The sequence below is a fragment of the Tachypleus tridentatus genome, chromosome 1 (genome assembly GCF_004210375.1).
Source record: "Tachypleus tridentatus isolate NWPU-2018 chromosome 1, ASM421037v1, whole genome shotgun sequence".
NCBI lineage: Eukaryota > Metazoa > Arthropoda > Merostomata > Xiphosura > Limulidae > Tachypleus > Tachypleus tridentatus.
The window spans coordinates 15,402,462-15,414,284 of NC_134825.1; the positions used below are offsets into that span (position 1 = coordinate 15,402,462).

Consider the following 11,823-nt stretch of genomic DNA (forward strand, 5'->3'; position numbering starts at 1 on the left):
ACCAATATCCAAGGGTGGATGTGTCTGACGTAAATAAAATAAGAGATACACAAAATTTCATCTGATAAACAAATATGCAAGTATAATTTACTCTGGCATAGAAATACAAGTGCAAGCAAACATAGATTTCTCTGATGTAGAGAAAGAATCGATACACAAACTTCCAACTGTAGGTCTGTCCGACCTCGAAAAATAATTGATAGACAAACATACATCTATAGCTTTATCTGACATAGAAACCAAGTGATACACTAAAATCTATCTATAGATCTTGATGACGAGAAATCCACTTGAAATAAAAATGCATCTCAGAACTGCTGGTATGGGTATTAAAACATTTACTGAGTAGGAGAGAAAAACGTTTCGACCTTCCTAGGTCATCTTCAGGTTAAGAAAGAGAGAATTTGCAAGTGACCATTGCTGGACATATGTCTTACGGATGAGAGTATAAACGGGTACAGGATTGTAGGGGCGGTGCAGTTGGATGTTAGGTTATGTCAATTAGATATAACTGTCTTAGTTTTTCAAAACTGTTACCAATATGCTTAGGGTTATACCATCGATCAAAATAAACATAGTTTTCGTGGGTGAATTCTATATAGGTTTGATTAGCTTGCTTGCGAAGATGACCTAAGAAGGTCAAAACATTGTTGTGTACTTTATTTTAATTAAACATTTAATACCCATACAAACCGTCTTGAGAACATATAGTCTCAAACAGCTTCACAGTCTATGTGAACCTGTGGAAGATAAGTGGATTTCTTATAACATGCTCTTACTATGATCATTCTGTTAAATCCTCCACGCAAATTACTTGAAAACCCAAATAACATTTATTCGTATCTTGATTCTGGATAAGCATTCAACAAACTGAAAGAAAGAATTGATCAGTACTCTGTGTTCATATTTTGAATTCTTGAAGATCCACTCATTAGGTACAGATGGTGGTAATTTTGCAGATAGCCCTTCCAGTAAAGGTTGGGTGAAATTTACTCAGCTCGTATCCATAAAAGTAATTATACTATAATTTTTTGATAATGTAAGCATATCTTTGCAATATTTGACAGTTTATTGGTACACACTGCCGAGCTTTTGAAAACAAAATATGCCATTTTCAATTAAATATTAAGATCTTTTAATTAAAGATTTTCTTTTATTTTTTTCGTTACCAGGATGTTGACTGTTCAACATGCAAAATAATTTTGATTTTAAGATTAAAAATATTTTTAAGGATCAGAACATTTTCAGATTTTCCGTACAAAATCTATATAATCCCCAGTTAATTATGAACGTCGTTTTTATCAACCAAACTTTATATTTATCTGTTATTTTCACTACTTTATCTTCATACGGGTTGGTTCAATTTGACAGACTTCGTAACCTGCATAAAAAATTGGGGAATAAATATAAATTATGTTGTTGTTCCTAGGAAAACTACATGTGACGACATATAAACAGAAATGCTTAATCTAAATATCATAACAATATACATGTTACTTTTAGTATATTTTCCAGTCAGTAGTGCCTGGCTAAAGTTATGGAAATTGCAGTTACGCTGCTCACGTGCAATGATGTTACCGTATTCAAGAATATAAAACTGTCCTTATAAAGCAGTATACTAGTGTTGTTTTGCAATATACAGTTTGTTTGTGTTTCGAATTTCGCGCAAAGCGACACGAAAACTATATGCGCTAGCCGTCCCTAATTTAGCAGTGTTAGACTAGACGGAAGGCAACTAGTCATCACCACCCACCGCCAACTATTGGGCTACCCTTTTAGCACAAATAGTGGGATTGACCGTCACATTATAACGCTCCCACGGCTGAAACGGCGAGTATGTTTGGCGCGACCAGGATGCGAACCCACGAACCTCAGATCACTAGTCGCACGCCGGACCCAAAATTGTAACGCTTAATCGAGCCAGCCAGGATTCGAACCTGGAATCTTCTGATCCGTAGTCAGACGCGTTATCCATTGCGCCACTGGCCCGCTTTGATTAGACCGAGAAACTAAATTTATCTGTTTAATTCAAATATGATTTCTTGGTTCATTTCTACTTCGAGTTCTTCAATTAAAGATTATACTTTAAGCTAGTCATGTATTAGTTCTGTAAAGATCTATATTAAAATAAAGGAGGTTACAGACCTAATAACAACCCAGTAGAAAATGAATTTTTTTTACACAAAAATATACGTTACTTTTTTGTTTGTTGGTAATAAGAAATTGTTTTAATTTTATTAAGTTTATCCAGTCACATTAATTGGCACACAACTAGAATAGCATTCAAATAAATACCACTCTAGAAGTTTCCTTGTTAAATCTCCTGTAATTAGCGGATCTAACCCTCTGTGAAAAAATAAGAAATGCCTTGTTGTTCCTAATTATTAACAGTTGTTGTTTTAATTAATTTCCATTGACGGTCCTATTTATTATCCATTGTTGGTTTTAATTATTATTCGCTGATGTTTCTAATTATTATCTATTGCTCTTCGTAATTATTGTCCACCTAATTATTATTGTTGTTCTTAATTAGCATCTGTTATGTTTCCTAATTATTATCGATTATCGTTTCTAAATAGAATAATCAACACAACAGATAAAATGATAAACACTCTTTCTGTTGTTAGGTTCTGATTAAAATGTTAATTTGACTACACTTAACTTAGGCACCATTCCTTTTACCAGCGTGTCCAAAACTGTTTCGGTTCACAGCACCCTTAGTGTCTCAGCAATTTGTCTCACCTTAGGCAAAAAGAAAAAAAAACCCTAACAATTCCGTTTATGAAGTCGTTAGGTCCAAACAACTTAAAACTCAGTAACTATTTATCTTCTAAAAACGTTGTAGCCGTCTGAAAGAATAATACACGTAAATTGAAGGTAAAAACAATACTTTTATTTCATTTTTAAACAACCACAATTACTAATGGGATGTGTGCGCCTATTGGGTACTGCACAGCTTACCTTGGAATCTGATTGGACACCAACACTCTCATTTCCTGTTCCACACTGATTTTCGCGCGGTACTTGTTTTTTATCACAGGGAATTCAGGTTCGCTGAGCCTTAGCACTTAACAGAGGATATTCATCTCTTATTGATATCCAAAATGAGTTAGTTCCATGGTGTCAGATTCTGTTTATAAAGTCTTGTCGGCCCGGTATGGCCAAGCGTGTTAAGGCGTGCGACTCGTAATCTGAGGGTGCGGGTTCGCATCCCCGTCGCGCCAAACATGCTTGCCCTTTCAGCCGTGGGGCATTATAATGTGACGGTCAATCCCACTATTCTTTGGTAAAAGAGTAGCCCAAAAGATGGCGGTCGGTGGGGATGACTAGCTGTGTTCCCTCTGGTCTTACACTGTTAAATTAGGAACGGCTAGCGCAGATAGCTCTCGTGTAGCTTTGCACGAAATTCAAAACAAACCAAACCAAACTAGGTATCAGGATCATAAAACAAATATTCAAGTTAACATTTTTAATAACATGGACACGTTCAGATTTGCAGTTATGAATGTTCCATTTCCAAATTCGAATATTGTAGATATGTTATATTACAATATGCACTACTTACGGCATATTAGTTATATTTGCCCGGCATGGCCAAGTGGGTTAAGGCGTACGACTCGTAATTTGAGGGTCGTGGGATCTAATTCTCGTCGCACCAAACATGTTCGCCTTTTCAGCCGTGGGGCGTTATAAAGTTGCGATCCATTAAACTATTCGTTGGTAAAAGAGTAGCCCAAGAGTTGGCTGTGGGTAGTGATGACTGGCTGCCTAGTCTTACACTGCTAAATTAGGGACAGCTAGCGCAGATAGCTCTCGTGTAGCTTTGTGCGAAATTCAAAAAACAAAACAATTAGTTATATTAGAATTTGCTTACCTTTACAATACTTCTTAGATAGAGCTCGTAAAGTCTGTGATTTTAACAAACAAGACTTCTTCTGTTACATTTTTTAAAAATCATTTATTTTGGTGGGAAATTGAGAACTATTCGTGTTACTCATTAAAGTTGTATAAAGTTTACAGAATATTGTGACCTTTCAAAATCTACATCCACACTTTAGTTATTTTGGTAATTATTTAGGGTTATAGTGAATCGAGTTAATGTATTAACAATCATTGGTTTTACCTCTCGCTAATTTAAGATCTTTCATGAATACTCAATTTTACGGTACTATTGTGTGGCATTTGCCACACTTGCGAATATTCTGACTTTCTAAGATATATCATTGTCATTAAACACCTTATGATCTTTTCTCGTTTACCTTTTAATTTTTACACAAGACTCGACTTATTTTATCTGCTTCTTGTCCTCCTCCAAGTGGCTCAGCAATAAATTAAAGGTTTTGATCCCCATGGTGAGCAGAGTACATGTAATATAGTGTGTAGCGTTATACCAAACGACAACCAATACAAATGGGTTCCATGAGTTTTATTAAGTGCATAAATTAGTTCAAGTGTGAATAATTATTCTAAGTTGTCTGATGTTGATGGAACAGAGTAGCCGATATTTATTACTTCTTTACGATAGCTTGAGCTGAAGGAACATCAAACTATATGTAACCCACGATTTCACATTGCTATTACAATTACTGACGAAGGAGGCGCTAATGTAGTTTGGAGCTTTGAACGGTACATAGATGAAGCTGCAGACATCTATCCGACACCTAATTTTACATGTGATGGAATTCGCCGTTGTACGCAAACTCAAAGAGCCGACACCATAAATAGACTAACTGACGAAGGGCGTAACTTTAGTTTATAAGATCCTAGAATGTCCATCTTTTATGTACTACCCAAGATCCATAAACTTGAGATTTCAGAAAGGCCCATCATGTTTGTGTACAAGTGTTCCACAAAACTGTTTTCTAATTTTATTGATAACATTCTTTATCTTATCGTACATAAATTAAGGTTCCTACAAATTGTTCATAATCTTCATGGGTAATGTAATATCTCTTTACATATTCAATCTTTACATTGAAGGCTTAAAACCTCTCAAGTTTTTTCTTGATGGACGAGTTATACTCCTACCTTCCACTGATAAAATTTTACAACTTGTACTGAATCTAAATATATTTAAGTTTAATGACAATTACTCAATGTTGCTATGGGAACCAGAATGGAATATTCGTATACAAACTGTTTGTTTAATAATTTGGATTTTGTTTTAAGAAATGTTCCCTATTTGTACAGAAGATATATTGACAACATTTCCGGAAACTTTATTCGTGACACGACTCAATTTGGCAGCTTTATTATTATTAATTATGTTTGAGCCTGTTCAACCCTTCTTGAACTTTCAGCTGGCGGCAGATCGTTATTGAAAATAACAAACACTTCAGTCTGTGTCTCTAGGTATGTCCAGTGCAAATGTTGATGATTATATTTCTTCATAGATTCATGTTTTTGTAGGTTTCAAAAGTTCAGCCACACTGACATCCATTTTCCTGCATTGATGTTATCGTATTCAAGAATATAAACTGTCCTTTACAAAGCAACCTGTCTTAGTATACTAGTTTTTTTGTTGGGTTTTGTTTGTTTTTTTGCAATTTTCAGTTTGTTTGTGTTTCGAATTTCGCGCAAAGCGACACGAAGACTACATGCGCTAGCCGTCCCTAATTAAGCAGTGTAAAACTAGAGGCAAGGCAACTAGTCATCACCATTATTGCCAACTCTTAGGTTATTCTTTTACCAACGATTAGTGGGATTGACGTCACATTATAACGCCTTCACGGCTTGAAGGGCGAGCATGTTTGGTGCGACGAGGATTTGAATCCGTGACCCTCATATTATGACTCGAGCGCCTTTACTACCTAGTAATGCCAGGCTATAATATATAGTCACATTTCAGTTATAATACGCTACCTATATATGCACATATATTTTCCTATTTAAAATACATTTTAAACTTACTTTTTTTATAAAACATTATAACTTATCAAACTTTGTAATAAGCTGTATTTTGGTCTAAAAATAAGAACTTACCAGTTTGAAAATTTGTTTCTCAAAACTGGTACGACGTCATAAAAAATTGATACTGTCTGAGAAAAAACACAGTTGAAGGATATTCTGCGCTTTCGATTGATTACCCACATATCATAAACAGAAATAAGAGTATATAAGGTCGCGTTTACAAATATGGAAAGAGAGTAGAAGGGTCTGTGTTGGAATAGGTACATGAGCGATACCTTAGCAAACTAGGAAGATTGTAGGTTATTTGTTGATATTCTAGCTTGTCAGTAATTTGAGTTCCTAATTCGTAAGAAACTGCAGACTTTGTACTTGGACATACAGCATGACACACAGAAGTTAATGTGTAGGATTTCTTTTAATATTTACTTTTAAATAAAGGTATAAATTAATGTATCATACTAAAAGACGAATTATAATCCACAATTTGATACCAAACTTGTTAAAATACATTAATAAAATAATAGTTCAATGAAATTTAAGTGCGAGTCAACAAACGTGATATGGCATGACCTTTGACCCATACCTGTCACGATAGACCTGTAGCACTGTTATTACAAGTACAACATCGAAAAGAACATGTTATTGTTTGTGAAACTAAGACATTGAATGTTACATAAAAGGGGTGTTGTTCCACTTGTTAAGATTAGCTAAGTGTTATCGAGCCATCAGTCATTTCTATTATTAGTCGTATAGTCACAAAATACGCAACACTGAAGTTAGTTGTACGTTTTGCAATTTAGAAGGCTACATAGGAATAAGTGTCCATAATCTTCAGAAGTATAACTTTAATATCTTGATGAGATATAGATAAGAGGGAAGCACAATATATTAAAGACGACCAACCTAACGTACAACAGAGTGTCATTCAAGATGTGAAAATCACATGTAATGTGGTACAACACTTACTCTACGGACATTACCTAGTCCCATCGGACGTAACCATAACTAATTGACATACAAGTAACTTCTAATTTATATATGGTGTATCTTCAGAAAATTTGCTAGACTTTCACTAAACATTACAAGGTTTTCACACAAAAAATAAGATTTTTAACAAAGTATTTTTATTAATATTTCTTCGTGAAATTATCGATTCATTTTTTTAACTAGTACTAGAGAAAAGTGATTTCATTTGGAGATTAAAATTTCAAAATCTCACATTTCACTTGTATAATTTCTAGAACCTCTTAAGTGAATATATAATTTTTTTTAGTAAAATTTTATATTTTTCTGTTATTACGTTTATTACTTCATTCTTCAGCCTAAAGAAAACTCATCAAATATAATGAAAAGAAAACCTAAATATCAGAAATAAAATGAGCAGCTGTCTCCTTTCTTCTAGGCAGCTAGTCATCACCACTCACCGCCAACTCTTAGGTTACTCTTTTACCAGCGAATAGTGGGATTGACTGTCACATTATAACGCCCACACGGCTGAAATAGCGAGCATGTTTGGTGTAACCGGGATTCGAACCCGCGACCCTCGTATTAGCAGTCGAAAACCTTAGCACGCCTGGCCATGCCGGCCCTAATCAAAAGGATTCAAAGTTCGTACCCTGAGAGTTTCAACTGTTAAACATGTCCGATGAATTTTCTGTGTTTATTTTACTCTCAACACCTAAAGTTAAACCCACTGTAAATAATGCTGTAATACAACCTACAGAGCAAGAACACACGTGAAAACATAAAAGTTTTATTAGTACTTGCCATTTTTCCAAGAACACAATATTGTACCAAGCGGTTTATATTTCATACAACATTTACAAAATAAATTTCCAAGGCTAACAAAATTGCAATTAGAATGTGTCAAAACATTTATTGTATGATTCAAAGTTGCGCTGCTCCAATAAACTTTGTAGGTTCTGAGTCTCGCCAATCAATTTACCTCGCAGGTGTTTCTGTACCGCTTCTCATTGCCTCCTAGCGAAATCACGCAAGTACAGCGGTATGTCTCCGGATTTACAACGCAAAATCAGGGGTTCGATTCACCTCGGTGGGATCAGCAGATAATCCGATGTGGCTTTGCTATAACAAAAACACACCCAGTAAAACAGTAATATGTCTGCGGACTTAAACCTCTAAAAACCGAATTTCGATACTCGTGGTGGGCAGAGTACAGATAGCCATTGTGTAGTTTTGTACTTGATTCTAAACAAACAAACTTCTCCTTATCTGTTTGATATCTGTCGAATTTCGTAGCATGTATGTACGATGGGGTTATTTGGGCACATATTTTTAATACTGCCCTCTTGTTTTAAAGTTGTCAAGTTTCGAATGTGGTTTTAATGTTACCTCAGTTTAGACTTTAGACAATTAGAAACACACAAATGCAGTAGGCCTAACTATATAATGGCCTATAAGAGTATACTATGTCGGCTAGCGTACGTCAAATATGTCTTTAAATATACATATACTTATTACTGTTTACTCATAAATGTTTAAATTTTAGTTATATTTCTTAAAACATAGAAAGTAAATGAGAAATACAGTGCAAAACATTGATTTAGTGTACGTACCCTTGTTGCGAAATTCTGTACTCGTGCATTCGTACTATCATTAAGCCTTGTCTAGACTTGAGGGTGGGGTATGTAGAAATAATAATTTTGTAAACTCTAAGCAATAACTTTTGAAAAAAAACACATCAAATTGCAGTATTAATATCCTCAAAATTCCTGTAATTTAGTGGGGTCTCCAAGTGAAGTACATGTGGGTTGAAAAATCCTATTCCTGTTCAGAGGCACGACTTAATAATCACACATCTAGTTCTGACAAAATTCTTTCATTCGCCATCAAATCACTAATAAACAACTGTTAGAATTACGTAGAGGGAAAATTCTCTTCCATTTGTTTTAAACTTGAGCTACTCAGTAGTAGGTGGTACTAGTTAAGAACTTTCAAATGATTGATGCGAAGGGCGGAGCCACTCTATGAGATTTGTTAAACATAATAATATCTCAGCACCTCATAGAGGTGGGAGGTTCTTATTTTAAATTTAGATGATCTTTATCTCCAAGGCCCGGCATGGCCAAACACGCTCGCCCTTTCAGCCGTGGGGGCGTTATAACGTGACTGTCAATCCCACTTTTCGTTTGTAAAAGAGCAGCCCAAAAGATGGCGGTCGGTGGGGATGACTAGCTGTATTCCCTCTAGTTTTACACTGCTAAATTAGGGACGGCTAGCGCAGATAGCCCTCGTGTAGCTTTGCACGAAATTCAAAACAAACCACACCAAAGTAGGTATCAGGATCAAAAAACAAATATTCAAGTTAACATTTTTAATAACATGGACACGTTCAGGTTTGCAGTTATGAATGTTCCTTTTCCAAATAGGAATATTGTAGATAAGTTATGTTACAGTATGCACTACTTACAGCATATTAGTTATGTTTGCCCGCCATGGCCAAGTGGGTTAAGGCGTGCGATTCGTAATTTGAGGGTCGTGGGATCGAATACTCGTCGCACCAAACATGTTCGCCTTTTCAGCCGTGGGGGCGTTATAAAGTTGCGATCAATCCAACTATTCCTTGGTAAAAGAGTAGCCCAAGAGTTGGCTGTGGTGGTGATGACTGGTTGCTTTGTCTTACACTGCTAAATTAGGGACAGCTAGCGCATGTAGCTCTCGTGTAGCTTTGTGCGAAATTCAAAAACAAAACAATTAGTTATATTAGAATTTGCTTACCTTTACAATACTTCCTAGAAAGAGCTCGTAAAGATTGTGATTTTTAACAAACAAGACTGCTTCTGTTACATTTTTTAAAAAATCATTTATTTTGGTGGAAATTGAACAGTATTTGTGTTACTGATTAAAGTTGTATAAAGTTTACAGAATATTGTGACCTTTCAAAATCTACATCCACACTTTAGTTATTTTGGTAATTATTTAGGGTTATAGTGAATCGAGTTAATGTATTAACAATCATTGGTTTTACCTCTCGTTAATTTAAGATCTTGTCATGAATACTCAATTTTACGGTACTATTGTGTGGCATTTGACACACTTGCGAATATTCTAACTTTCTGAGATATATCATTGTCATTAAACACATTATGAACTTTTCACGTTTAACTTTTAATTTTACACAAGACTCGACTTATTTTATCTGCTTCTTGTCCACCTCCAAGTGGCTCAGCAGTAAGTTAAAGGTTTTGATCCCCATGGTGAGCAGAGTACATGTAATATAGTGTGTAGCGTTATACCAAACGACAACCAATACAAATAGTTCCATGAGTTTTATTAAGTGCATAAATTAGTTCAAGTGTGAATAATTATTCTAAGTTGTCTGATGTTGATGGAACAGAGTAGCCGATATTTATTACTTCTTTACGATAGCTTGAGCTGAAGGAACATCAAACTATATGTCACCCACGATTTCACATTGCTATTACAATTACTGACGAAGGAGGCGCTAATGTAGTTTGGAGCAATGAACTGTACATAGTTGAAGCTGGAGACATCTATCCGACACCTAATTTTACATGTGATGGAATTCACCGTTGTACGCAAACTCAAAGAGCCGACACCATAAACAGACTAACCGACGAAGGACGTAACTTTAGTTTATAAGATCCTAGAATGTCCATCTTTATGTACTACCCAAGATCCATAAACCTGAGATTTCAGGAAGACCCATCATGTTTGTGTACAAGTGTTCCACAAAACTGATTTCTAATTTTATTGATAACATTCTTTATCTTATCGTACATAAATTAGGGTTCCTACAAATTCATCATAATCTTCACGGGTAATGTTATATCTCTTTACATATTCAATCTTTACATTAAAGGCTTAAAACCTCTCAAGTTCTTTTCTTGATGGACGAGTTATACTCGTACCTTTCACTGATAAAATTTTACAACTTCTACTGAATCTAAATATATTTAAGTTTAATGACAATTACTCTATGTTCCTATGGGAATCAGAATGGAATATTCGTATACAAACTGTTTGTTTAATAATTTGGATTTTTCTTTTAAGAAATGTTCCCTTTTGTACAGAAGGTATATTTATATCATTTCCGGAAACTTTATTCGTGACAGGACACAATTTGACAGCTTTATTATTATTAATTATGTTTGAGCCTATTCAACCCTTCTTTAACTTTCAGAAGGCGGCAGATCGTTATTGAAAATAACAAACTGTTCTGTTTGTGTCTCTAGGTATTATGTCCAGTGCAAATGTTGACGATTATATTTCTTCATATGTTCATGTTTCTTGTAGGTTTCCAAAGTTCAGCCACACTGACATCCATTTTCCTGTGTTACAGATGTAACTTAACAATTACATCCATTTATTTCTTTGTGTTACTGATATAGTTTAACACTGACATCCATCCATTTCCTTGTGTTATTGAGGTAGTTTAACACTGACATCCATTAATATCCTCGTGTTACTGAAATAGTTTAACACTGACATCCATCTATATCCTCGTGTTACTGATGTAGTTTATTCCTGACATCAATTTCCCTGTGTTACTGATGTAGTTTAACACTGACATCCATCTATATCCTCGTGTCACTGATGTAGTTTATTACTGACATCCATTTCCTTGTGTTACTGATGTAGTTTAACACTGATATCCATTCATTTCCTCGTGTTACTGATGTAGTTTATAACTGACATCAATTTCCTTGTGTTACTGATGTAGTTTAATACTGGCATCCATTGATATCCTCGTGTTACTGATATAGTTTAACACTGACATCCATCTATATCCTCGTGTTACTGATGTAGTTTAACACTGGCATCCATTCATATCCTGGTGTTACTGATGCAGTTTAATACTGGCATCCATTGATATCCTTGTGTTACTGGTGCAGTTTAACCCCGATCTTCCTCGACCACTTTACTCTCTAA

General features: G+C 35.1%; 1 non-coding gene across 1 annotated transcript; it reads right to left on the bottom strand.

The window, feature by feature from the left end:
• Positions 1–1,916: 1,916 nt before the first annotated feature.
• Positions 1,917–1,989, bottom strand: TRNAR-ACG (transfer RNA arginine (anticodon ACG)). The gene has a single exon. It is a non-coding gene; the product is annotated as a tRNA-Arg (tRNA).
• Between the last annotated feature and the right edge of the window lie 9,834 nt (positions 1,990–11,823).